This window comes from Pristis pectinata, chromosome 14, assembly GCF_009764475.1.
Source record: "Pristis pectinata isolate sPriPec2 chromosome 14, sPriPec2.1.pri, whole genome shotgun sequence".
Lineage (NCBI taxonomy): Eukaryota > Metazoa > Chordata > Chondrichthyes > Rhinopristiformes > Pristidae > Pristis > Pristis pectinata.
Genome location: NC_067418.1, coordinates 46532781 through 46555055, shown reverse-complemented (window position 1 = coordinate 46555055; position 22275 = coordinate 46532781). Strand labels below are relative to the sequence as shown.

The following is a 22275-nucleotide window of genomic DNA, read 5'->3' as shown; positions in this document are numbered from 1 at the left end:
CCGAGTCCAACGACGTGTTGGGTTTGGTCAGGTCAGCTGAACATTCTAATAAAGTACTAGCCTTAGGTCGGACCATGCCGTGCTGCCCAGCTCAGTACTTTATCGAGATCAGGATGATTTGTTTAGTGTTAGCACGCATATCAATATTGTTGATCAATTTTTGGTGTCTCATCCTCAAATAGATGAATAACCTGTTTGATATTATATTAATGGTGATGGTCAGAAAGGGGGACATGGTGGCACAGCTGCCGCCTCATAGCTCCAGTGGCCCCGGTTCAATCCTGACCTCGGGTGCTGTCTGTGTGGACTTTGCACGTTCTCCCTGTGTTGCATGTGTTTCCTCTGGGTGCTCCAGTATCCTCCCACATCCGAAGGCATGCTGGCTGGTTGGCGAAATGGCCATTACAAATTGCCTGTAGTGAGTGGTAGAATCTGGGGGGTCGATGGGAATGTGGGGAGAAGGACAAACGGTATTAGGTTAGAATTGGTGTAAAATGGATGCTTGATGGTCAAGATGGATCAAAGGGCCTGTTTCCGTGATGAATCTATGACTAAATGGAATAAATACGCGTGCACTCTGGTTTGGATTGGCCAACATCAGATCACGTTTTAACTTTTTAAAATATTTTCGTGGATGGTGAGTTTGTTGCATGAGGAGAGATTAAGCAGACTGGGACATATCCTTAGAGTTTAGAGGAATAAGAAATGATTGTAGTGAAACATACAAGATCCTTGTGTGTCTGAAAGGGTAGAGGCAGGAATGATGTTCTCCCCTAGCTGGGGTGTCTAGAATCAGTCTCAAAATATGGACCATCCATTCAGGACAGAGGTGAGAAGAAATTTCTTCACTTGAAGGGTAGCAAATCATTGAAATTCTCGACTAAAGAGGGCGGTGGAGCCTCAGTTGCTGGGTATATCCAGGACAGGGATAGATTTTTAGATGTTAAGGAAACCAAGGGAATATGGGATTAGTACATGAAAGTGGCGTTGAGGTTGAAGGTCAGCCATGAACATCTTGATTGGCAGAGCAGGCAAGAGGGGTTATTTCTTATGTTCTTTTAATGGCCTCTTCTCAGCCACATAGCTTCCCTTCATTATATCCACTGACCTCTGTGCCTTAACGAGCAAAGTGGTGTTAACCATGTTTTGGACGTTCCACATCAGGAAGTGCAAACAGATACATTAGAAGAAAATTCTTTATCTAAATACTGGGTTTTTATTTCCGCTGTCTGTTTTAAACCACAACCCTTTGCTGAGGTCAGCCATCCTTCACTGGTCTGACGTCCACCTATCTAACTCCAGTTGCTGGAGCTCCAACGTCTTTGTTGACGTCACTTTGTTCTCTCCCATATGACTCTTTCATCAAGAACAATACTTTAAATTTAACAATTGATTTTAAAAGCTTTTTAAAACTATTTCTTAAAGCTTCAATTCCCTTTAACTATAACTATTTTGATTTCAGCTTATAAGTATTTCTCATTCCCTATTCATTCTATTAACATTTTTCTCAGTTGGATTACTTATACTTTACCTTTGCATGCATCATGTCAGTATTCAACTCCAATAACCTGCGAGTTTGTTTACAAATTCAGATTGTATTTGAGTGACGTCACAAATTGAATCTGAATTTTTTATTTTACTTACGTGAACCTTTTCATTAGTTTAGAATCTAAATATTGGCTAAATTAGTGCATTCAAAATAACAAAACAACAGGGCACTGCCATAAGTGGATAACACTGTGATACTATTGGACAGGAAACAATGCAAGTAGAGTGGGGCACCACCAAATCGGACAGGCTGCAGAAACAATGAGGAGACTGGCAGGCCAATCACTTGGTGGCATTGCTCCTCCAAGACATTTGTTGCCATTTTGTTCTCCCCTATGTGACTCTCCATCAAGAACAATACTTTAAGTTTAACAATTGATTTTAAATGCTTTTTAAAACTGTTTCCTATAAATGTTTCACTTTTATTTTTCTTTTCCCATTCAGTAGCCAGACAAATTGACAGCCTGGCCAATGGTCATTGACTTCAGGAAAGGGGGCGGTGTACATGCACCTGTTTACATCAATGGTGCTGAGGTCACAGGGTTGAAAGCTTCAAGTTCCTAGGAGTGAACATCACCAATAGCCTGCCCTGGTCCAACCACTTAGACGCACAGCCAAGAAAGCTCACCAGCACCTCTACTTTTTCAGAAGGCTAAAGAAATTGCATGTCCCCTTTGACACCACTGATTTTTATCGATGCACAGAAAGCATCCTATCTGGATGTATCATGGCTTGGTATGGCAACTGCTCTGCCTGGGACCACAAGAAACTACAGAGAGTTGTGGACACAGCCCAGCATTTTACAGAAACCAGCCTCCTCTCCATGGACTCTCTCGCTGCCTTAGTGAAGCAGCCAGCATAATCAAAGACCCCACCCACCCCGGTCATTTTCTCTTCTCCCTTCTCCCATCAGGCAGAAGATACAGGAGCCTGAGGGCAAAAACCACCAGGCTCAAGGACAGCTTCTATCCCACTGTGATAAGACTATTGAACAGTTCCCTTATACAATGAGATGGACTCTTGACCTCACAATCTACCTTGTTATGACCTCGCAACTTATTGTCTACCTGCACTGCACTTCCTATGTAACTGTGACACTTTACTCTGTACTCTGTTATTATTTTTACCCTGTACTACCTCAATGCACTGTGTAATGAATTGATCTGTACGAACGGCATGCAAGACAAGTTTTTCACTGTACCTCGGTAATAAACCAATACCAATTGATGCCCAGCCAGGATGACTGGGGATGGTCCATGGCAATGGGTGAGGACATTAAGGCACAGAGGTCAGTGGAAGCAGGAGTAGGCCATTTGGCCCCTCAAGCCTGATCTGCTGTTTAGTTAGATTGTGGCTGATTCTTTGGTGCCAATTCTGCACTAATCCCATAAGTTTGATCTTCTTGTTATCCAAAAATTATCAATCTCTATCTTGAATATACTCAGCATCTGAGCCTCCATGACCCTCTTGGAAGGAGGATTCCAAAGATTCTTTACCTTCTTGGTGAAAATATTTTGCCTGAAAGGGTGACCTCTTGTTTTGAGATGGTGACCCCAGGAAGGGAAACATTCCTGTGTCTACCCTGTTGAGTCCAGTAGGAATCTTACATGTTTCAATGAGACCACATCATTCTTCTCAACTCCTGAGACTATAGCCCAGTCTGCTTAATCTCTCCTCGTACGAAAAACCCAACAACGGAATCCATCTGGTGAAACATGCCTCTTCTCCCTCTCTTTGTAAATGTGTAATTCCTTTTGTGTGGTCTTAAAAGGCCTTGTTTATTGGCCCTATGGAGTCTTCTTCAAGCTGTAAATAGAGGTAAACTGCACGATGAGTGTGAGAATTTATGATTTCTGGATTGCTTGATAATAGAATATTAGGTCTTAAGTCTTAGACTAAAGATATAATTCAATAATTCCTGTGGCCACATCGTGGTTGAATGAGGAAAGATAGCATTGCCTTGTTTGGAAAATAGTCTAATATATCATATATTCACTTTTAATTATAGAAATCATTTGAATTAAGGCCACAAAGAAATCTTCAAAATGGAAGCTGAAGGAATGATGGGTGAAATATAATCAAGTCTTTGTTTGAAATTACAGAAATGGACAGGAGTTTCAGCTTTTGATAAGAAGACAGTGTTGCTGATTCTTTCTCCTGCCATAAAAGAAATAAAATACATGGATGAGAAAGGAACCAGAACAACTCTCAGTTACCAAATGTAAAGATTGGATGCAAGGAAAGGCAAGTAAATATAAAAAAGCTTCATAAGTTTCCGAAGCAGGAGAGTTGAGGAGTTGTAAGCTGCTGACAGTGAAAGAATTTTGGATCTCTCTCAAGGAAGTTGCTTATAACAAATACTCCTTCATGCTCATGCAGTAGGAACTGGAATGTGAAGTCAGGAGCTGAAGATGCTATCGAGAGATTGTTTGATCAATAACAAGAGGATACAAGAGACTGCAGATGCCTGAAACTACAGCAAAAAGCAAACTGCTGGAGGAAAGCATCTGTTGGGGGAAAGAAACTGTTGACATCTTGGGTCAAAAGACCCTTCACCAGTCCTGATGCAGGGTACCCATCGGAAATGTCAACAATTGCTTCCAGCCACCAACCCCCTCCCCCCCCCCCCCCCCCCAAACACACAAATGCTGCTTGAGCCATTGAGTTCCTCCAGCAATTCGTTTGTTGATCAATAACACATTAGGCATCTGAATACAAAGATGATGGATGATCTTCGACTGTTTTAGTGTAAAAACCAGAAAGGACAAAGGACAAATTTTCAATAAATGTGCCAGCGCTACAGAATCAGCAATTTGTAGTCAGTAGAAAGACATCAACAAGGAAGACATCCAACAAGTTATTTGATCTAGTGCAACTAAATGTGTACTTGTTTCAGATCATATTATCACTTTCTATTAAAAGTGTTGAATGGAAAGTTCCTCAACAATTCAATTTGTTGTTGAGCCTGGAGGAAGTTCCTGTATATAAATAGGACAATTTTTGTTTTTTCCCCAATAACTGCAAAGAAAAGCCAAGCTCTTTGGCCTTACTGAATTTCAGCAAGGTTACCTAATCTCTAGATTTGGATCTAGACATAATGATCCAACTTTTGCCCCAAGCTGAGATCAGATAATTACACAAGCACAAGTGAAGAATACAATTTGAAACCTCTTGTATGGTAGTCAGTGCAATGAATAAGTGATCAATGATCACACGTGGAACTCTACACTCAAACCAACTTCTGCTTTATCTTGTCACACAGGTAAGTGCAGCTCTCAATGAGTTAGAAATCTCTACTCAAACAGCACCAACTTTAAGAATAAATCTACATTTGAACCTCTAAATGCAAGGATTCATAATTCCTACCTGCCATATTTTATGACAAAACTTTATGATGGAGCAATTTTGCCACATCTTAAAATAGCTGTTCACTTAGCTGAACAAAAACACAGACGTACATTTGCTGATAGTATTTTTAAAGCAGCTCATTTCCCTTCCCTTTTCAAGAACGTGGCATATGGCTTAATTGTACCCTGCATCCTGCCCCGGGTTCCACACACACTTTATGAATCTCACAACTGTCAATTGTAAAGATAATTTTTTGAAGGGAATGTGTCTTTGCTAGAGGTCAATTACTATGTGTCATTGTGCGAAAACATTTCTTGCAATTATCCTCTTTGGTTATTACAGCAATTACTGCTCTTTATACAGAGTGCTGAGATACAAGAATTGCTCAAAGGACCAGGAACATCTGTAAGTGTCACGCTGTGCAGATGGGGCAGCACAACTACTTATATTCTCAAACAATAGCCATGACTTATTTCAACCAGAATCTTGCATCAAAAAGCAGTAATCTTAATAATAATGATCCAGCACAGTCTGCGCTTTAAAAAATCTTTGTTTTGTATTCTGTTTCAATAAATTTCCTGATGCTTTTTGCTGCAAAACTGAAGCGGTGCAGCCCCGCCTCTTGCCTTCCTGTGGTGATGCCGCATTTGCCACAGCCATATGCTTTCAAGTTTGCCTCTACTATGTACCCCCTTTGCCCCTTTGAAGTGAACGTTGAGAAGAAAGCACATTGAAGGTACTGTAACTCTAACTTTTAACTTCTCTCCTAAGAGGCCTGACTTTAATTTTAAGGTCACATCTTCTTGCCTAATTTTCCCCAACAAGTGGAAAAGGTTTTTCTTCAGCTTGCAGATCATTTTTCTACATACTAAGAATCTCAAATTACAAATACAAACTCATGTTTATATAATCTCTCATCGTAAACTGATCTTTGGAGCCCTGGTAACATGCTGGCGAATATTCCTCCAGTGTTTTGCAACATCAAACGCAATGTGGGCTAGCTAACCCCTTGAACTTGCCCTGCCATTTCAATAGCTAATCTTGTGCCTCAGGTCCACTTTCTTCCTTCAGACAAAAACCTACAGTTCTTGGCCTTGAACATCCACAGACTCATAAAATTCCGAAGTTCCACAAGACTAGATTGGATTAGTTTATTGTCATATACACCAGAGTGCAATGAAATTCCTTGTTCACATAAAGCTCACAGAGTAAACAGTATACATGGTAGTAAAAAATACGACAAGTGCAAACAGCAGAAAAGTGTAAAGATCGTAGCGCAATCTGAAGTAGCGCAAAAGAAATGCTAAAGTGACGATAACGGAATAACTGAGAGAGGTAGAGGTAAGAGTACGGGAATGTGGCAGCACTACCGGGAAGGGGATGTGAAAGGGGTGATTGGTTCAGGTGTTCTTAAACCTGCATGTCTGGGCTTTCAACCTCCAGTCTCTTCTCCAAGAAGGTAGAAGAGAGAAAAGGGAATGGTCAGGTGGCAGGCATTCCTGATGATACTACTAGCCACATTCTTCTGTATGAGAAAATTTCTGTTCACCTCTACCCTAATTGACAGACTCCTTATGGCTCCTCGTTTCTAGAATTTCCAGCTTTGCTGCATCTATCCCATCAATTCTTCATTTGGTCTAAACTCCAGTGAATTCAGGTATTGCCCTCAATTTCCTTTTGTGAGTTATCACCCTCACCCCCTGGAATCTCATGAATCTACGTTGTACGGACTCCATGTCAAATATATCCTTCCGTGCAGATCTCTTTCCAAGATTAATACACACTAAAATAAACTGCACCAGTCTAACCTGTGTTTTGGGTTATAAAGAAGATATTTGATTGACCTTATTTATTTTGTTTTGTACCGGACCAGTGCAAGTTAGTGTTCTACGTAAACTCTCTAAATCACCACTTCTCAGCATTTAAACAATACTCAGATCTTTTTGCAGTCCAAAACAGAACAATTGTCTTCACGTTCACCTGCATCAAAGACCATCCATGTCGATTGTCCATTTCCCTCCATAGATACCGCTTGACCCACTGAGTTCCTCCAGCATTTTGTGTTTTCCTTAAAGTCCATCCAGTTCTGTTCAATGTTTAATCTATGAATGCCTGTGATACAGTGCTCCCATACTACATTATTTACCTGGTATTTTTGGTTTTGTTCCAAGCCATTAACAATATGTGTTTACAGTATGGAATATGAAATCACAAACTAGAGTTGCAGATCAAGGACTGAGGTCCAATGATTGGATTTGATGTTGTCATACAGTCAGAGAGTCTTAAATGCATGAGATTATCATGTAGATGATTGTTCAGGTTGGGTGTGACATGTGGGATGTCTTTGCAATTCATACTGGACAATGTATATGCAGTTACTTAATGTATGAAATAATGAAGGGCTATTAATGCCTAACAGCGAGATCAGCTACTGGGACTTCCCTTATTGGTATCAGATTCAAATGTCACTGTGGGTTCATGTGTTGGATTATTGGAGATTGACTCATTAATTGAGATCATCTGGTTGGCCATCAGTCATTCTTTGATGACATTTTGCTTATGATGAATAGATGCTGGGTCACCTTTGAGAGAAAAAAAAACATTACATCTTTACTCTGGCCTACCATGAAACTGAAACCCACTCTCAGTCTTCTAATATTAATGAATGACAAGCTCAGGCTCTCACAGATCCTTACGAGACACCTTTCAATTTGTATATGTATCCGCTAACCCTACTGTCTTCTATCTCATAACCAGGAGAATAATTTGGTTTGCATCCCATAAATGTTTGCTAAAGTGTTATATATAAAACTTGTAAAATATTCTTGGTCATGTTGGTGCATATTATAAATAAAAAACCCACTCCACAGTAATGGTTTTCCCCATAATTTAAAACCGCTGTCACATTGAAAAACTTGATGACAACTGCACCTTTCTCAATGATTCAGATTTATATATTGGCTAAGATTGCAAACCATTACAGCAGATACCATGGACAAAAGGCTTTATAAATTGACTGTGCTGACAAGACTTGCTAACCTTTTCCTCAATTAGCAAGGAAAAGTTGCAATACCATATACCACTTCATCAGGTTGCATTTTGGATAGTGACTTCTCAGAAGATGTTGAATTCCAATTGACACAGAAGCATTTGGCCAAAAACCAGAAGCATCCAAAAACAAAACACAACACATGCTCAAAATTTGAAAAAGAAGAAAATATTACTTAGCAAGTCAGCTAATATCTGAAGAGATGCACAGAACCAACGTCCAGATTGACAAAGGTAGGACCTGACTTGTTGAATATTGGTATTAGTTTATTATCATGTGTACTGAGACATAGTAAAAGACTTTGTTTGCATGCCATCCAAGCAGATCATGCCATACATTAGTACACTGAGGTAGTAAAAAGAAAACAAAATGCAGAATATAGTGTAGCAGCTAAAGAGAAAGTGCAGAGCAGGTAGACGAATAAAGTGCAAGGGCTGCAATGAGATAGATTGGGAGATCAAGAGTTGGCTGCATTCACAACTCTCTGCAATTTCTTGTGGAGTATTTCTGGTTTACCATAAAGAAGTTGCGTTGTGCTTTTGCCGAGATCTCAGCCTCATCTGCTCCACATCCTACCTTTCAGTTCTAGGTTTGTCTATCCTCCTCGGCTGTCACGTCTGAACATCCCCCTACAACCCTCACTTACCTCACCACCTCCCAGGTGTCTATCCCTGACCATAACCACCAACACCCTTCCAATCCAGAGCCCCTTCACCTCATGGTGTTACCTTCATTCCTCGAGTGCTTCACTTTCACATCCTCCTCTATAACCTTTCCAAACCCTGCATCATCTTCCCCCTCCTTGTCTCCTTACCGTCCCCAGTCCCTCCAGCTTCCCTTCCTCCCTGTCCCCATCCCACCTTCCCGTCCTTATCATCCCTCCACCAAATCTGAGGTTCCCACAAGACCACTGTCAGCCCGGTGTCAAAGCAAAATAAGGTAACGTGCCTTAATGACTACCATCTGTGGCTTTGATATCCACCATCATGGTGCTTCGAGAGGCTGGTCACTGACACACATCAACTCCAGCCTCCCAAGCAACCTCAACCCATTGCAATTCACCTACTGCTGAAACAGATTCACGGCCTCAAGTTCCTCAAAAGGCTAAGGAAATTTGGCACGACCCTCACCAATTTTTAGATGCACCATAGAAAGCACAGAAAGATCCTATGGCAACTGCTCTGCCCAAGATTACAAGAAACTGCAGAGTTTGTGAACACAGCCCAGTCTATCCTGAAAACCAGCCTTCCCTCTAATTGTGTTCTTTCTTGAAAACTGTTTATGTTTTTCTTGTGAATGTTGTGTATTTGATGCTATGTGCCTGTGATGCTACTACAAGCAAGTTTCTCATTGCACGTGTGCATATGTATACTTGTGCATATGACAATAAACTCGACTTTGACCTTAACTCTTGTCTACACTTCCCACTGCCTTGGGAAAGCAGCGAATACAATCAAAACCCTCCCACCCCGGTTATTCGCTCTTCTCCCCTTCCATCGGGCAGAAGATACAAAAGCTTGAGAACACAAACCACCATGCTTAAGGACAGCTTCTACCTGACCCTTGAACGGACCTCTTGTACCACAAAGATGTACTCTTGACCTCACAGTCTACCTCATGGTGGCCCTTGCACTTTATTTGTCTGCCTGCACTGCACTCTCTCTGTAACTGTAACACTACGTTCTGCACTTTTTTTGTCCTTTTGTACCACCTTGATTTACTTATCTGTGGGATGGTCTGGATGCCATACAAAACAGAACTTTTTATTGTATCTTGGTGCATGTGTCAATAATAAACCAATTACCTCCCTTCCCCCACCTCCAAGTCTCATCTCCAAGTCTCACCTCCCCACCCCCCCCAGCTTCACCTCACATCCCCTATCCCACCCTCACACCCCCTGCCTCACCTCAACCCCCCAGCCTCGCCTCACCATCCCCACCCCCCTAGCCTCCCCTCCCCCACAGCCTCATCTCACCCCACAGCCCCACACCTCACCTCCATACCCCACAGCCTCACCTCACCCCCACACCCCCTCCAGCTCGCCTCACCCCCACAGCCCCCCAACCTCACCTCACCCCACACTCACTTCTTCCACACCCCCAGCCTCATCTCCCCCACTCCTCCCCCTCAGTCACCTCCCCCACTCCTCCCCCACTCCTCCCCCTGTCTCACCTCCCCCCCCCCCCTCCCTCCCCCAGTCTCACCTCACCCCCCCCACCCCCCCTCCCTCCCCGTCTCACCTCACCCCCCCACCCCCCCTCCCCCCCCGTCTCACCTCCCCCACCCCCCCTCCCTCCCCGTCTCACCTCCCCCACTCCCCTCCCCTCCCTCCCCCAGTCTCCCTCCCCACTCCCCACCCCCCCCTCCTCCCCCCAGTCTCACCTCCACCTCCCCCCCCCTCCCCACTCTCCACCCCCCCCCTCCCCCCCCTACCTCACCTCCCCCACCCCCTCCCTCCCTCCCAGTCTCACCTCCCCCACCCCCCTCCCTCCCTCCCCAGTCTCACCTCCCATCCCCCCTCCCTCCCCCCCCAGTCTCACCTCCCCCACCCCCCCTCCCTCCCCCCAGTCTCACCTCCCCCACCCCCCTCCCCCCTCCCTCCCCCCAGTCTCACCTCCCCCACTCCCCCTCCCTCCCTCCCCCCAGTCTCACCTCCCCCACTCCCCCTCCCTCCCTCCCCCGTCTCACCTCCCCCACCCCCTCCCTCCCTCCCAGTCTCACCTCCCCCACCCCCCCCCTCCCTCCCCAGTCTCACCTCCCCCATCCCCCCTCCCTCTCCCCCCTGTCTCACCTCCCCCACCCCCCCTCCCTCCCCCCACCCGTCTCACCTCCCCACCCCCCTCCCTCCCTCCCCCCAGTCTCACCTCCCCCACCCCCCTCCCTCCCCCCAGTCTCACCTCCCCCACCCCCCCCTCCCTCCCTCCCCCAGTCTCACCTCCCCACCCCCCTCCCTCCCTCCCCCAGTCTCACCTCCCCCACCCCCCCCCAGTCTCACCTCCCCCACCCCCCCCTCCCTCCCTCCCCCAGTCTCACCTCCCCCACCCCCCCTCCCTCCCCCCCCAGTCTCCCTCCCCCACCCCCCCTCCCTCCCCCCCCAAGTCTCTACCTCCCCACCCCCCCTCCCTCCCCCCCCAAGTCTCACCTTCCCCCCCACCCCCCTCCATCCCCCCCCAAGGTCTACCTCCCCCACCCCCCCTCCCTCCCCCCCAAGTCTCACCTCCCCCACCCCCCCTCCCTCCCCCCCCAAGTCTCACCCCCACCCCCCCTCCCTCCCCCCAAGTCTCACCTCCCCCCCTCCCTCCCCCCCAAGTCTCACCTCCCCCCTCCCTCCCCCAAGTCTCACCTCCCCACCCCCCCTCCCTCCCTCCCCCCCCCAAGTCTCACCTCCCCCCCTCCCTCCCCCACCACCTCAGTCTCACCCCCCCCCTCCCCCCACCACCTCAGTCTCACCCCCCCCCCTCCCCCACCACCTCAGTCTCACACCCCCCCCCCTCCACCCACAGACTTCAAACGAAGTGGCGGTTGTCAGAGGCCGGACTTACTCTCTGTCCGAGGTCACCCCGGCTCGGCGACACCCGGGGACGGTGACTGGGACTGAGCCGACAGCAAGACCCACGGAACCTCCCTCACCCACCCCGGCGCCGCAACACTGGCTACTCATGACTGTCGGACAGTAACCGGAGAGCGGGAGCATCACCGACCCGACCCGACCCGACCCTGCGCCAACCCTAACGGTCCCGCAGGCCGGCGCTGCGGCTTCCGCAAGTGCGCCTGCGCACTCCGCCCTGTTGCCATGGCGCTCACCGGCATGGCGGCCTCCTTCCTCGGGCCGCTGCGTGCCCTTCGCGGCTCCCTGTCGCCCCGTCACCTGGCGGGGGCCGCCGTGCGCTTCGGCCGCTGCAGGTACCTGGCACCAGCCACCGGCTGCTGGGTGAGTGACGGCCGTCTGACGCCGCGGAAGGCGGAGGGTGACGGGGCCCGCGGGAGCGCCAAGGGCGGCGGCGGGAGGGGGGGACGGACGGGCCGGGTCGGGCTGGAGCCGGGGATGGGTCTCCCTGTGGCGGGCGGCAGGAACAAGCGGTGCCCCGGGGATGGACACGGACCGTCCGGAGGGGTGGAGGTGGAGGAACATATTCCCTAAGGGTGGGGGCTTTGGGGGCGGCGACAGATGAACATAGCAGTAAGAGGAACAAACCCTTCGTCCCAAGATGTTGTGCCGAACTAATTAAGCTAATGACACCCAGTCCCTTCTGCCTTAACGTCCTCCGTATCCTTCAATTCGCACATTCATGGGCCTATCCAAGAGCCTCTTAAATGCTCTGTCACATCTGCCTCCACCACCACCCCTGACAATGCATTCCAGGCACCCACCACTCTGTGCAAAAAACAAAATTTGCCCCACACATCTCCTCTGAACTTTCACCTAAAATGCATGCCCTCTAGTAATTAGATGTTTCGACCCTGGGAGAAAGATACCGGCTGTGTGCTCTATCTATTCCTCTCATAATTTTATAAACTTCTATCAGGCCTCCTCTGCTCTGGAGAAAGCAACCCCAGTTTGTTCAACCTCTCTTTACAGCACATGCCCTCTAATCCAGACAGGTCCTGGTAAACCTCTTCTGTACCCTCTGCAAAGCCTCCACGTCCTTTCCTGTAATGGGGCGACCAGAATTAAATGCAGTACCCCAGATGCGGCCTAACCAGAGTTTTATAAAGCTGCAACATAACTTCCTGACTCTCGAACTCGATGCTTGACAAGCATGCCATATGCTTTCTTTACCACCCCATCGACTTGTGCAGTAACTTTCAGGGAGCAATGGACTTGAATCTCAAGATCCCTCTGTACATCAATACTGTTTAGGGTATTGGTTTACTATTGTCACTGTGTAATGAATTGACCTGTACAATTGCATACCAATTGTACAGGTCAATTCATTACACAGTGCAGTTACATTGGGTTAGTACAGAGTGCATTGATGTAGTACAGGTAAACACAAATAACAGTACAGAGTAAAGTATCACAGCTACAGAGAAAGTGCAATGCAATAAGGTGCAAGGTCACAACAAGGTAGATCGTGAGGTCAGAGTCCATCTCATCATGTAAGGGAACGTTCAAAAGTCTTATCACAGTGGTAGAAGCTGGCCTTAAGTCTGGTGCTACGTGCCCTCAAGTCCTGTATCTTCTACCTGATGGAAGAGGAGAGAAGAGAGAATGACCTGGGTGGGTGGGGTCTTTGATTACGCCAGCAGCTTCACCAAGACAGTGAGAGGTAAAGACCGATGTTCAGGGAGGGGAGGCTGGTGTCCGTGATGCCCTGGGCTGTGTCCACAACTCTCATGCAGTTTCTTGCGGTCCTGGCAGAGCAGTGCCATACCAAGCCATGATGCATCCAGATAGGATGCTTTTCTATGGTGCATTGATAAAAGTTGGTGATTGTCAAAGGGGACAACCGAATTTCTTTAGCTTCCTGAGGAAGTAGAGGCGCTGGTGAGCTTTCTTGACTGTGGCATCTACGTGATTTGACCAGGACAGGCTGTTGGTGATGTTTACTCCCAGGAACTTGAAGCTCTCAACCCTCTCGACCTCAGCACCGTTGATGTAGACAGGTGCATGTACACCACCCCCTTTCCTGAAGTCAATGACCAGCTCTTTAGTTTTGTTGACATTGAGGGCAAGGTTGTTGGTCATGACACCATTCCACTAAGCTCTCTATCTCCTTCCTGTACTCCGACTCATTGCTGTTTGAGATACGGCCTACAACGGTGGTATCATCTGCAAACTTGTAGATGGAGTTAAAGTAGAATCTGGCCACACAGTCATGAGTGTATAGGAAGTAGAGTAGAGGGCTGAGGACGCAGCCTTGTGGGGCACCAGTGTTGAGAATAATCATGCCAGAGGCATTGCTGCCTATCCTCACTGATTGCGGTCTGTTGGAGTACTTTCCCTTTACATTTGATCCCCCAAAGGGAAATACCTCACACTTTCCTGAATTAAATGCCAAAGACTGGGGACCTGGAGCATTGTGGTCTCCTTATTATATTTAATTTTTTTTTAAAAATAAGTGCACTTGCTGTAGAGGGGAATGCAGTGAAGGATGGCCAGACTGGTTTCTGAGGTGGCAGGTCTGGCGTATGGGGAGAGATTCAGTAGGCTGGGTCTCCATTCGAGTTTAGAAGAATGAGAATTGATTTCCTTGATGTGTACAAAATACTTGGAGGGGTTGACATTGTAGATATGGGGACGATGTTTCTCTGGGTAGAGGAGCCAAGCACCAGGACTTGCAATCTCAAAATAGGTAACTTAAGAATGAAATGAGAAACTTCTTTACTCAAAGGGTGAGAGAATCTTTGGATTGGGGTTGTGGAGCTCTGTTATTGAGTTCAATTCAGAGCAGAGATTGATCGATCTCTGGATACAAGAGCAATCAAGGGTTATAGGGAAATGGTATTTGAGGTGGAAGATCAGCCATGATCTTGTGGAATGGTAGAGCAGGCTTGAGAAACCAAGTGAGCAACTCCTGCTCCTATTTCTCATGTATGTTATGTAAGATGCAGGTACCCTGGGTGAAGGGGCTGGAGATACAGACACCCAAAAGGTATGGGAGAGGACATGCAAGCCTCACTTGGGATGGGAAGGATAAGGGTGTTTGGATGCCTTTTGTAGTTATGATTTGTGCTGCAATGCATAAGCAGAGGTGGAAAGAGATTTAGTAATAAAGGTTCTGAAGAGAAATGAATAAATACTTGTAATGAAAATGTTGTGGGATCCTGGGGAAAGAGCAGCACATGGTAATTGGTTTATTATTGTCACATGTACTGAAGTACAGTGGAAACTTGTTTGCATGCCATCCACACAGATCAGTTCACCACATCAGTACATCAAGGTAGTACAAGGGAAAAGCAATAACAGAATACATAATGTAGTGTTACAGCACATAGGACCAATAGGAATGCTTTCAAAAAGGTGGCACAGATAGCATGTACCAAATGGGGACCCTCTGTGCTGTATCATTCTCTGCTTTAAGTTATTGGGGCAATATTCCAATAATTGTTATGGCACTTGACTTCAAAGTAGACAGACTGAGAATTGGCAGTTTTAGTCAAGTACTCTGCCATTGCATGAGTGGGAGAGAAATTATTCAGGCTGTGTCAGCTCTGATTCATGCAGATTAGAAAGTAGGAAGGGAAATGGTACTGCTCTTGGTACATGTTGAAGATGATGGAATAGAATACGAGATTTGTAAACAGCTTGCCAAACAAGACAGTAATAGTGGATTTTTTTGCTTCACTGTCCTAATGCAATTTTATGATCAAAGTCAGAACTTCATAGAATGTATGCTGCTGGTCCAAGGGAAGAAACATACCTTCATTTAGTTTTGAGAATAATTAAATGGCATAATCAGATAACTAAAGCCTTAAAATATTACTCCAGATGCAGGAAACTGAAACACAGAAGACACTTGAATGGGCAATGTTTCTCCAGTTACAGTGGCATGCAAAAGTTTGGGCACCCCAGTCAAAATTTCTGTTACTGTGAATAGTTAAGTGAGTAAAAGATGACTTGATTTCCAAAAGGCATAAAGTTAAAGATGACACATTTCTTTAATATTTTAAGCAAGATTACTTTTTTATTTCCATCTTTTACAGTTTCAAAATAACAAAAGGAAAAGGGCCCAAAGCAAAAGTTTGGGCACCCTGCATGGTCAGTACTTAGTAACGCCCCTTTGACAAGTATCATAGCTTGTAAATGCTTTCTGTAGCCAGCTAAGAGTCTTTCAATTCTTGTTTGGGGGATTTTTGCCCATTCTTCCTTGCAAAAGGCTTCTAGTTCTGAGAGATCCTTGGGCCATCTTGTACACACTGCTCTTTTGAGGTCTATCCACAGATTTGATGATTTTTAGGTCATGGGACTGAGGGCCGCAGCAAAACCTTCAGCTCGTCTCCCTTGAGGTAGTCCATTGTGGATTTTGAGGTGTGTTTAGGATCATCATCCTGTTGTAGAAGCCATCCTCTTTTCATCTTCAGCTTTTTTTAAAAAAAAACAGACAGTGATGTTTGCTTCCAGAATTTGCTAGTACTTAATTGAATTCATTCTTCCCTCTACCAGAGGAATGTTCCCTGTGCCACTGGCTGCAACACAAGCCCAAAGCATGATCGATCCACCCCCGTGCTTAACTGTTGGAGAGGTGTTCTTTTCATGAAATTCTGCACCCTTTTTTCTCCAAACATACCTTTGCCCATTTAGTCAAAAAGTTTTATTTTAACTTCATCAGTCCACAGGACTTGTTTCCAAAATGCATCAAGCTTGTTTAGACACTCCTTTGCAAACTTCTGATGCTGAATTTTGTGGTGAAGACACAGGAAAGTTCTCTCACAGGCTGAGCACACCACTGACCCTGGAGCCATTCTCACTACTCTGCACGAAAGTGAACACCAAATCAAAGAAAGAAACTTACCTTCACCTCTCAAACCAAAGGCCTCTTGCTCCTCAACCTCTAACACTGGCCCACTCACACGATGGCCACTCCACTTTTTACTTGCCTTTCCTTTATTTGCTGCTGTTAATAAGCCAATCAGCAGGTAACAATTTGCAAATGTGCCTCATTTAGACTCTTGCAAGGTGAAACTCACAAGCTCAGGCACAGAGACTCACCTCTTCAAAGGTCCTGCTACAAATCTAGCTCCAACTCACAACTCTGCAAGGTGAAACATGTCACATGTACCAAGATGCAGTGAAAAGCTTTCGTTTTGCATGCTATCCAGACAGATCACTCCCATACACAAGTACATGAGGTAGTAAAAAGAAAACAGAATGAAGTGTTGCAGTTATAGGGAAGTGCAGTGCAGGTGGACAAATAAAGTGCAGGGCCAGGACAAGGTAGATCGGGACAAGGTAGATTGGGAGATCAAGAGTTCATCATTTAGCAAGTGAGAGGTTCCTTCAAGAGTCTGATAACTGAAGCTGTCACTTGAGTTATGGTGGTTAACTCTCTCAGGCCTATGTAGCTTCTGTCCGACGGGAGGGAAGAAGAGAGGACAGATTTGGGAGGGGTCCTTGATTATGCTGGCTGCTTTCCTGAGGCAGCGGGGAAGTGTAGACGGAGTCAATGGAGGGGAAGGTGGTTTGCATGATGGACTGGGCTGCATTCACAGCTGCAATTTCTTGCGGTCTTGGGCAGAGCTGTTGCCATACCAAGCCATGATGCTTTCTATGGTGCATCTATAAAAATGGTAAGAGTCATTGGGGACATGCTGAATTTCCTTATCCTTCTGAGGACACAGAGGTATTGGTGTGCTTTCTTGGCCATATTGTCATGTGAAACACTGTAACAGGGAGTAGTTTGGGGCCAATTGCATATATCTATTTAAAGATAAACTATATAAATGTGATTGGGAAACTAGGGCTAGATGGAGTAAGAAGGGAAGACCTAAGAGGTTCCATTCTGATTCTGACCACTAATTTTTGATTTGCTTAGTTACCTATTACTTTTAACTGTAAGTTTCCCTGTAGAGTTCTCTGGAAAGCATGCGGAAGAGATTTATGAGGAGTGTTCGTGAGGCTGGAGATATATTAGCGATGTGGAGAGGTCGGTAGGGTAGGATGTTTTCTTACGATCAAAAGAGATGAGAAGAAATTTAACTTGGGATTATAAAATTTGAGAGGTTTAGACAGAGGGAATCGGCAAGGACCTATTTTCCCGAGCACAGATGTCAATAACTGGAAGATATAGATTTGATATAATTAACAATTACTAGAAAGGTGAGAAATTTTGTTTGGGCCAAGAGCAGTTTAATGGTAGTAGATAGGAAAGTGGTGGCAAAAACCCTCGTTACATTTGAAAGATAGCTAGATTAGCACCTGAAATATTGTAAACCAAAGTGATATGGACTGGGAAGCAGAAATAATCTAAAACTGCTCTCTTTGATGCAAGTTTTTGAGAGTCTTTAATTTGTTGTTCTTTATATGACAAGGATCAAAGGTTGGATCGTCATACCTGCTTCTGTTACGAAACTTTGAAAGATGGCATTTGCCTATTAAAAGCTGAGTTTCTTGGTTGTTGAAACTTACCAAAGAATTTAAAGTTTTCCTTGTAACTTGCAATTGTTGCCATGTTATTTGAAATGAAATGTGCAATAAGATTTGAACAATGAATCTTTGAACATCATCTTAATTGTGCTCTAGAGCTTCTTTTAAACATCCCTGTGAAATAAATAAGTAAAAGAATCATTATATTTTTCCATTGTGTTATCTGGATGTATTGTAGCCAGTGGTACACTGCTAATTTCAGAATTGCTTGACTTCACCGTATGAAGTTTCAATATGGCCAAATGCTAAAGAGCATTTTTATAATTGAATGTAGGGGAGGGAAGTTCTCTTCCACAAGTGGAGATCATAAGGATCAGGTCAATCACATGCTGAATATTTTTGGTCCAGATGGGATTTAGTTTTTAGTTCTCTGAATGGAATTCAAAAGACAGTTGATATTTAGTAATTTCAGTGATGCCATCTGCATTCACATAAAGAACTGCAGTGTCAGTGATACTGCAGCGTCAGTGATACCGCAGCTTCCAGCATTGATGTGGCAGTGGCCTTCCGTCTGTTTCCATCTGGAGGAAATGACTGGCAAATCGAAGAAAAAATGGGAGAGTGCTGCTGAAGTTTAATGCCTTGACTAAATTCTGAATTGCCAGAGAAAATCAGCATTAACTTGATTGCTCGTTATTTATAAAATGTTTTTTCAAATCAATGTTGAATGCCTTGTGATTTTCTCCATCCTTCAATTGCTCAGCTTGCTGTTGGATCAGGAACCAATTTATTTATTTTTGGAGTGAATAACTGAAAACACTTTCTTGGCAATTTATCTGGAGTCAATGCTACAGATGGCAGTCTATCCTAACAGTCTGTATTCAAAGTGCTGAACCTAAGATTGGTCATACACAGAGTACACTGTAAATAGTGTAAAGTTGAGAATCTGGTGGAGTGGTCAGAGGTGCTGCCTCTGAAACACCTGGTTCTTGTACAGTGTCGCCTATGCATTTTAGTTCTTAGTACAATTTAGTCTATTTGAAAGAAAACTTGCAAAAAGTTGGTAGAAGTTATGAATTACATAGACTAAGATGCAGCTGAACAGACTGCAATCAACATGGTACGTGGGAATTTGTGAACATCCTGAGCTAACAGTAGATGTCTCTGTCTCAAAAAAATTCAGCTGGCGTGTCAAAAATAAAAGTGACAGGAGAGTTTCTTCTAGACTTCATTAGGAGATGCAGGATTGTATGGGATAAAAACAGATGCTGAAAATACTCACTAATTTGTGATTTCATTTATTCACTCCAAAAATAAAGAATTTGTTTCCTGATCCAACAGCAAGCTGAGCAATTGAAGCATAGAGAAATCACAAGGCATTCAACATTGCATTAAGCACTAAAATGCATAGGCAGCATTTTAACATTTAGGCAACATCTATAGAGAGAGGAATAGAGGTAACATTTCAAGATGACCTTTTATCCGGATTATAAAGGGGTTGGTATAAGCCTTTATGTATACAGTAAGGAAAAACTAAGTGAGATGGAGATTGGAGATCTACAGAAAACCATCCTATGCAGCAGGAGTACTTGCTACATATAGGCAGGATAGTATGGTCGATCAGAATAACAGCTGGAGTTTTGACCATGGCATCTTAAAGCAAAAGACATTCTAAAAAGTTGGGAGGAAGAGGAAGGAGATTGTAATGTGCTAGTTGCGGGTGAATTGGTAATTTGGAAGACAGATGACAACCTTTGTGAGTCGATTTGAGAGATCTACATTTTATGTGACATACCTGGTGTCAGGATGAGGAATACCTTAAACTGGTTTGAAAAAAATTGGAGAAGGAGAGAAAATATGGTCGTTATAATCCATACTGGGACAAGCCGCATAGGAAAGAGTAGGCTAGAGGCCTTATTTGGAAAATAGCAGGAACTGGCAGCTAAGTCAAATCCCAAGACCTTGAAAGCTATCATTTCTGGATGATCATATATGCATAGGATAAGAAAATTAGAAAGAATAAGAAAATAAGAAAGAACACATGGCTGACAGAGTGGTGTTGGGAAGCAATAACTCCACTTTGAGGGATACCAGCATCAGCACTGAGATGGACTCCAATTGAATCATTTTGGACCAGATTAAGTATCATGATCGTAATGGTCTTTAAACAAGAAATGTGGGAGTAAAAGGTTATGCCAGAAGGACAGATTTGGATGTATAGACAAATTATAAGTAACAAATTGTAGGCAAATGTTCATCTTGGAGAAATAACTTAATAGCCATTACTCAAGCATGGCTCCAGGATTGAAAGTAAATTGTAGAGGGAGAATCACTTTGCTCAAGGGGGTGATTACAACGAGTCACAAGCAAGCAGTGGAGAATTAATGGACAGACATAAAAAAATCAAAAAAAAAACAACTTAAAGCTGTAGTGGGCAATCCCTTGGTGGCAGCTGTGAGGTGGTAGAATGTATAAATACAGAGATTAGACAAACAGTTGACAATATACAGTGATTTTAACAGGGGTTATAACTTTCACATCAATTGGAATAAGCAGCCTAATTCATGTCCGAAATTTCTTGAGCATATTTTTTGATCATTTTCTGCATCTGTGCTAGAACCAGCAGAAGCAGACCCCATGTAAGATTTGATGATGAGATTTATTTACTTAGCAGTCTAAAGGAATGTGATCTTTCATCCAAAAGCAAACTTAACCTGATTGTGCACAACACGGTGTTTGAAAGAAGAAATATGAAACTGTAACCAAGACCTCAAAAAGATTAAATAGAGACTCACTACATTAAACTGTAGGTAAACCTTTTAATGGGCAAAGGTAGGTCATCCATGGGCAGTTTTCAGTAAAGCAATTAATGTGTTACAGAACCAGTAAGATATCTCTACTTCATTTTTCTAAAAAAAATGACTGGAGAGTGCAAAGTAACAATAAAAATGAAAAAAAAACGTAGAAAAATGGGAGAGGCAGAAAAAGCAAGGAAACATGTTGGAACAGGTATCAGGAGCTGGAAAAAGGGGATGGAAAAGCACTTGGAAGAGAAATAGAAATCAACAGATTTTTTACAATAATTTAGGGAAAGAGGTGTCAGGAGCAAGCCTAGAAAACTGTTAATGCTGATATTGTAAATAAAATTAGGGAAATGGTGGAATTATTGAATATTTTGCATCAGTATTTATAGTAGAGGAAGAACGTGGGCAGAGAATTCCAAGGAAAGCAATAATGAATCAGGTTCAAGCATTTGCTAAAACTAATATAAGAAAGTTAACAGTAATCAAGAAAATTAATAGCGCTAATAAGTGACAAATTTCAGTTTCAAAGGAAGGAGGTGGAAGTAGATAGGATCATCACAGATGCTCAGAAAGCATTCCTTGAGATTGGAAAATTTTGCAAATCACTCACATTGAACAAAGAAATGGGAGGGAGAATTCCAGGAAATTAGAGTCAAGTTGCCTAGCATCTGTTAATGTCCATTCTTAATGTTGAACAGCTTAGGGTTTCAGCTGATGGAGAGCCAGTGTGGATTTGAAAAGGGCAGGTCATGCCTGATGAAGCAGATTGAATTTCTGAAGAGGTAATTAAAGTAGTAGACTGGTAAATGCCTATAGATTTCCAGAATATATCTGATAAAGTCTCTCATGAGACAATTAGCTAAACTTGAAGCTCACGGAATTGAAGAAAAATTATTGACTTGGCCAGGAAACTGACTGAGTTGCAGGAGACGTGGATTAACGGGCAGGTACTCAAGTTATCAGCACGTGACTATTGATGTTCCGCAAGGACCTGTGTTGTGGTATCAATTATTCACTATATTTATCAGTAGTTTGGATATTGGGATTGAAACTATATTTCAAATTTACGGAAGACTGAATGATAGGTGACATGGGCAGTGTGGATGAGACATCGAAGAGAATGAACAAAACTGCGGAAAATAATTTCAAGATGGGCACTAAGGTCATTGAGCTTCGATCTGAAAGGTGTAACAAAGTGACTTTTAAATTGTGTTTACTTAAAAGGCACTAAGGAGGTTCATGTATTTCGATCTTAATGTGGCACTGTCAGTTTAGAAAGTAGTCTAAAACACTGATGGAATGCTTGCCTTGTATCTAGTGGGCCATAAATTATCCAGTAGCGATACATAATCCTGTTTAAATCACTCCTGGTGTACTAGGAGTTTTTGGGAACTGTACCTTTGGAAGGATGTATTAACCTTAGAAGGATGGCAGCATAGATTAACCCTTGGACTCCAGGGGTTAAATTGCAATGAGAGATGACACAAACAAAGGTTACA

The 22275-nt window shown here is 44.1% G+C and overlaps 1 protein-coding gene across 1 annotated transcript in view; it reads left to right on the top strand.

Moving 5' to 3' along the window:
- The first annotated feature begins 11709 nt into the window (after positions 1 to 11709).
- Positions 11710 to 22275, top strand: part of pdhx (pyruvate dehydrogenase complex component X) — a 174197-nt gene continuing 163631 nt past the window's right edge. The window contains exon 1 of the mRNA XM_052029617.1: positions 11710 to 11876. The gene's annotated coding sequence lies outside the window, so the exon portion shown is untranslated. The remainder of the gene's footprint in view (positions 11877 to 22275) is intronic.